We start from the raw sequence: 6,795 nt of genomic DNA on the forward strand, positions 1-6,795 counted from the left end.
ATCATATCTCAAGCATAGATCCCGGGCATACCAACGCAACATAATAAATTGGTCCCATAATAGTTTCCCTTTTTGTGTCGAGCGATAATCCCTAAAGTATTCACGTTGATCCAACGTGTCTCCCACTATAAAGTTGAATGGGGTTTTCTCAGGATTATCAAAGTAGTACATAATATCTTTCACATAATGAGAATCGAGGGTTTTAGGAGTTACCCCATCTCCATGAGTAGCAAGCAATGTTGAGGATATCGCTTATCGTTATTGTTTCGGTCAGCTAAGGATTAGAGATTAATCGGAAATCAGCCGATTAATCGATTTTATCGGTCGACTATTAATCGGATTATTTTTTTTGCAAATATCAGGTTCCCAACACTAAAATACGCTATACTCAACACCAAACAATATTTTACATAAGTTTTACCTTGATTTCTATCCTTTGAATCCTCGTATAATGGCAAACAAAATAAGAAAATAGTACATATTTCATAACAAGGTCCACAAAACATAAATAAACATAGTTTTTGCAAACATCATGCTATGAATAGGTCTAATTTATCGGTAGATTCCCGATAAATCGCTTGTTAAAATGATAAATCGGTCCAAAAGATAAACGACAAAGATAAGGCATAATCTTATCGGTCACTCCTCGATTAGCGATAAATCAGAAGATTAATCGGTGAATCAGAAGATTTCTTGAATAGTGGTAGCAAGTACACCTAATTTTTTTTGGTATTTTGCATTCCATATCCATAACTAAAGATAGAGAACAACTTAGAACAGCAAATAAAAATTACTTATTGATAAAGCAAATAAGCACACACGAGAATATTCACCCCACGCTATGACTCTACGGCAACGGCGGCAGAAAAAGGACTTGATGACCAGCAAGTATACGGGATAGTTGTAGCCTCTTTCGATAATTAAGAGTATCAAACCCAACGAGGAGGTAACGGTAGAACAAATACTCTCTCAAGTCCTATCGGCCACTGATACGACTCTACACACGCTTGACGTTCGCTTTACCTAGAACAAGTATGAAACTAGAAGTACTTTGTAGGTGTGATAGGATAGGTTTGCAAGATAATAAAGAACACGTAAATATAAACTAGGGGATGTTTAGATAAAGATGCAATAAAGTAAGTATTAGTAGAGAGCTTTTTGTTATGAGAAAGTTATTTGTCCAAGGCAATCGATAACTAGACCGGTAATCACTATTGCAATTCTATTTGAGGGAGAGGCATAAGCTAACATACTTTATCTACTTGGATCATATGCACTTATGATTGGAACTCTAGCAAGCGTCCGGAACTACTAAAGATTCATTAAGGTAAAACCCAACCATAGCATTAAAGTATCAAGTCCCCTTTATCCCATACGCAAACAACCTACTTACTCGTGTCTGTACTTCTGTCACTCACGCCACCCACCATAAGCAAATCATAAACATATTGCAAACCCTACAGCGGGGATCCCTCACGCATGTGCGACATGGGGGGCACAATAGGACAGCACCAATAATAAAACATGCAACTCAAACCAATCACGATCATGAATTAACCCATAGGACAAAATGGGTCTACTCAAACATCATAAGATAGCCATACATCATTGGGAAATAATATATAGCGTTGAGCACCATGTTTAAGTAGAGATTACAGCGGGTAAGAGAGAGGTTACACCGCTGCATAGAGGGGGGAAGAGTTGGTGATGAAGGCGGTGAAGTTGTTGGTGAAGATCGCGGTGATGATGATGGCCCCCGGCGCCGTTCCGGCGCCACCGGAAGAAAGGGGGAGAGAGCCCTCCTTCTTCTTATTCTTCCTTGACCTCCTCCCTAGATAGGAGAAGGGTTTCCCCTCTGGTCCTTGTCTCCCATGGCGTGGGAGGGGCGAGAGCACCTCCAAGATTGGATCTATCTCTCTGTTTCTATGTTCCCAGATTCTACCCCTTCACCGTTTCTTTAATATCCGGAGATCCGTAACTCCGATTGGGGTGAATCTTTCGCCCAGATCTTTCTCATAAAATTAGCTTTCTTGCAGCAAAAGAAGAGCGTCAACCGCCTTACGGGGGGCCCAGGAGAGTCCAGGGCACGCCTGCCTCCCTCAGGCGCGCCCCCTATCTCCTGGCCCCCTCGGGCACCGTCTCGCGTTGATTTTACTTCCCAAAAATCACAAATATTCCAAAATAATTCTACGTCCGTTTTTATCCTGTTTGGACTCCATTTGATATTGGGTTTCTGCGAAACAAAAAACATGCAATAGACAGGAACTTGCACTGGGCACTGGATCAATATGTTAGTCCCAAAAAATAGTATAAAAAGTTGCCAAAAGTATATAAAAGTTGAATATATTGGAATGGAACAATCAAAAATTATAGATACGACGGAGACGTATCAGACGCGCGCCCCTCCCCCTAGTCCGAATAGGACAAGGAGAGGGGGGCGGCCCCCCCTTTCCTTCCTCTCTCCCTCCTCCTTCCCCCCTTCTCCTAGTCCAACAAGGAAGGAGGGAGTCCTACTCCCGGTGGGAGTAGGACTCCCCTTGGCGTGCCCCCTCCTAGGCCGGCCGCCCCCTCCCCCTAGCTCCTTTATATATGGGGGCAGGGGGCCACCTCTAGTCACAACAATTGATCTCTTGATCTCTTAGCCGTGTGCGGTGCCCCCCTCCACCGTAGTCCTCCTCGATAATATTGTAGTGGTGCTTATGCGAAGCCCTGCAATGGTAGAACATCAAGATCGTCTCCACGCCGTCATGCTGACGGAACTCTTCGCCGACATTCTGCTGGATCGGAGTACAGGGATCGTCATCGAGCTGAACGTGTGCTAGAACTCGGAGGTGCCGTAGTTTTGGTGCTTGATCGGTTGGGCCGTGAAGATGCACTACAAGAAATATGTCAACTTGTGACCACCACTATTGGTCACTGAATGGTCACTGTTTTCAATTTGTGACCAAAAACATAATGTCAAAAGCTGGCCGTCATTAACTGACTATAGCGACCTTTCTTCTGAAATGGTCGTAGACATTTATGACCAAAATATGTCTACTGTGGCATTTTGGTCACAAGCAACCTCCCTAGACCACGTAGGAATCCAGCGTGGCAAGCTGATGTGGCACAAGAATCAGCCCGGTCCAATTCGGGTTTCTACATGGGTCGAGCCCATTAATTCGGCCTTTTTAATATTTATTTTTCCTATTAATTTTTGCTAGTTACATGGGCTGGCCCAGCTATAATTCGGCCTTTTTATTTTTGGTTTGTGGCCCATTTTTTCTTTTTTTCAAATGGGTCCCAATTGTCAGGTTCTGATATGTGGGTCCCAAATTTCTGATTCTGGTTTGTGGGTCCTTGCTGTCATGGTCATGTTGCTCAGATTTCAAGATGCCAATAATTAAACAACCAATATTTAAATCAAAATAGACAGAAAACAAGTGTAATACTTTAAATAACAAGAAGCAAAAATCTGTTACATCAACACACATACAACATTTCATTCAAAAACAGAGAGAAGATACATGAAATTCTGGAGTTCACAATGCCCAAATAACCTAGCTATTATTACATAACTTGCTATACAAAAATGTCTTGGCTCTTCTTTGAACATCTTCTTTCGTCTTGAATTTAGGCAAAATATCTGCCAACAAGAAAACAGAACAACAAGGATATAGTGAATAACAACAACAGCAAGTGATGGGGTGCATGAAAATTAAGAAGAGCATTATAGCAGCAGTTCAAGTTAACACAATAGATGGACAGTACAACAGCATTGCAGGTAGACAAATAGTTCAAGGACAGCAAACATGCATGCATACAGACAGTCAAACAGTTTAGGGAACAACAAACTGTCCATCTATTGTGTTAACTTGCAAATAGTTCAGGGAACATGCAAACAGTTCAGGGAACATGCATGCAATGGAAGTACGTACTAGTAGTTCAGGGAACTTGCAAATAGTTCAGGGAACATGCATGCAATGCAAACAGTTCACGGAACTTGCAAACAGTTCAGGAAACATGCAAACAGTTCAGGGAATATTGTGTTAACTTGCAAACTGCAAACAGTTCAGAACATGCATGCAATGGAAGTACGTACTAGTAGTTGTACAACACAATGCCAGGTTGGAGCAAATCATGCTTAAGCAAACAATGGCAGCGGCATGGCATAATCAAATAATAATGTGAGAAAACAACTGGATATGATTCACACTTGATCACAACAAAGAATGTGCTAGTAGTGTGCACTCATAAAAGAATGAATGAATCGACATTGATTTGCTGCACTGCACCATCCAAGGGGAGCAGACTTCTTCAAGGCATCAACCATATCTAGTATATGTGAAAAAGGGTGTTACAGGATCAAAATCGCCATACCAAAAACAAATACTACAAGCATTACTAGAAGGAGCTTTGCAACTAACCCTGAAAATGCCCCCATCAAGCTTTGCTAGGAGGCCCATGCCTCTCCGCTGGCCTTGTTGACGAGTGCCATGGCAGGGTAGCCTTCCTCATCCTTGACCCTTGTGTCATACTTCATGTCCAGTGTTGCATCATATGTGTATATTCAAATAGATGAGGCAAGCAGTATCAAACAGCACAGTCACAATCGAATTATGCATAAAAATTGAACCAATACAATGATGCTATGTTGTGGCCATAACAATTGAAACTAATGCCCACTTCATATCAGATCTATAAGGGGTAGAAGGAGGGGTGGATCTCACCATGTTAGGGGGGTGGAGGAGAGGAGGAGGGCATCCTGTAGCAGCCTAGAACCCTGTGACTTGCGGAAAGTGATGTTGACAATGCCCAATTCCTTATTATCCAGAACACCTGCTCAGACCAGGAGGAAACGTTAGATGCTATCAATCAACATATCAGGGTGACAGGTATAACAAAAGACGAGTACAAAGCTGGAAAGGGAAATGGTAAGAACTTATGTATAACTACACCAAAATGCATAGGTCTAATATAACAAAAGACAAGTAGAGCGCTGGAAAGGGAAATGGTAAGAAAGTCTATCTATTTGCATCAAAATGCACAAGTCTAATATAACAAAAGACAAGTACAGAGCAGGAAAAGGAAATGCACAGGTATAGGCGACAGTTTTTTTTTCAAAAAACAAAGGGGAATGTACTATATAGTTTTTTCAGTCGAGGTGGAGCAGTCAGGGGAGCAGAGAACATAGATGAGCAGCCCCGGAGACCCGCAGGACGTACTAACAAACTGAATGTACTATATAGTTTTCTTTTGCAAGCATGAGGTAACCAGGAAAAGCAAAATAAAACTGACATATGAAACAAATCCAAATCTCTAGGTGCAGATCAATTCCACATGGCAGACAAATACTGAACAGAAATTTGGATTCACTGATCGTGGAAAACATGGGCAAACCATAAAAGGAGTTAGGTACAAAGACATGCTGAGATCTCGTAGCTGGCAACACGCAGGGGCCTGCACCTTCGTGGCCAGAGTGCGGCGCCACAGGATCGATGTGCAGCTGTGGTTTGTGGTTGGTGGTGGAGATGTTGGTCCATCGATGACCATCAACTAAACTAACATCAATGCTTATATATTTACTATGAGCATCCTAATTGTTTTTCATTCAAATTTAGAGCTCGCAGTTCTAGTTTCTTCATCCCTTTTTGGATGACAATTTTCTTACGCATGACAGCAGTGCTAGATTTCTTATGCCACAACATCTGTGCGCAGCAATGGGCGGGGATACCAGCTAGTACACATAAGACAGTATTTAGCTTAAACCGTAAGAAGCTGAAAATTCAGACCTTCAGACTGTGTATATCAGTAGAATTACAAAGGACTCGTTAGATGCAAGGAAACTAAGATACCATTACAGTTCTCAATTGCTGCACAATTCTAAAACAGAGCATAAGAAATCAAGCACCATAATAACACTCTACATACTAAATTGAAGGGTGGATCCTGACCCGAGCCACTAGCGAAATCGTCAAAATCCTAACCATTTGTACTAGTGGATCATGCTCCCCGTGACTTCGCCATGAAAACCCTAGTTACCAGCATAGATCGTAGCCGGGATTACCCCACCACACACGAAACCATGCATCTCCCGCACCATATCTAACCCCTCCAGCATGAAACCCTAAGCGCGCGGGCAGATCAGGGCAGGAAAATTGCAAAGGGGATCGGGACGGGAGACGGGGACGGACCTGAGCCTTGTTGGCGAGGCGGAGGACGAGCCTGGAGACGGGGAGCGGCGCGTCGTAGATGAAGGCGTGGTTGATGCACTCGTTGCGGAGGAAGCAGGAGAGGACGCGGCCATCGGCGGTGAGGCCGGCGAGCGCGACCCCGGCGTGGTCAGCGACGTGGAAGACCTTGCGCTGGTGCGAGGAGAGCTTGTTGGCGGACTTGTTGGCGGCGGCGAGGTCGAGGACACGGATCAGGTCAACGATGGCGGCGTGGATCTGGGCGCTCGACCGAACTCCTTGCCGGCTTTCCCTCCCTTCTATTCCCTTGCTTCCCTTCCCTTGGGAGAGGAAGGAGAAAGTGGGGGCGGCGGCGCGGGGGGAAGGGGAGGGTGAGATGGCCGGCGGCAGGGCTCAGGGTGGATCGGCGATGTGGGAGACGAGGGGAGAGATTGGGGTGGCGGCGGCGATGTGGGAGACAAGGGGAGGGTCGGGGTGGGTGGCAGATCTGGAGCCCTAGGGCTCATGGGGTGAGAAGGTGAGGGAGTTTTCTTTTTTCTTTTTTTGAGGCAAAGAGGGGGGTGAGGGAGAAAGGGCTGCCGTCAGATCCGAGAGCAACCGACGGCGTTTGAGCATGATCCACGTG

The sequence above is a fragment of the Triticum dicoccoides genome, chromosome 4B, assembly GCF_002162155.2.
Source record: "Triticum dicoccoides isolate Atlit2015 ecotype Zavitan chromosome 4B, WEW_v2.0, whole genome shotgun sequence".
NCBI lineage: Eukaryota > Viridiplantae > Streptophyta > Magnoliopsida > Poales > Poaceae > Triticum > Triticum dicoccoides.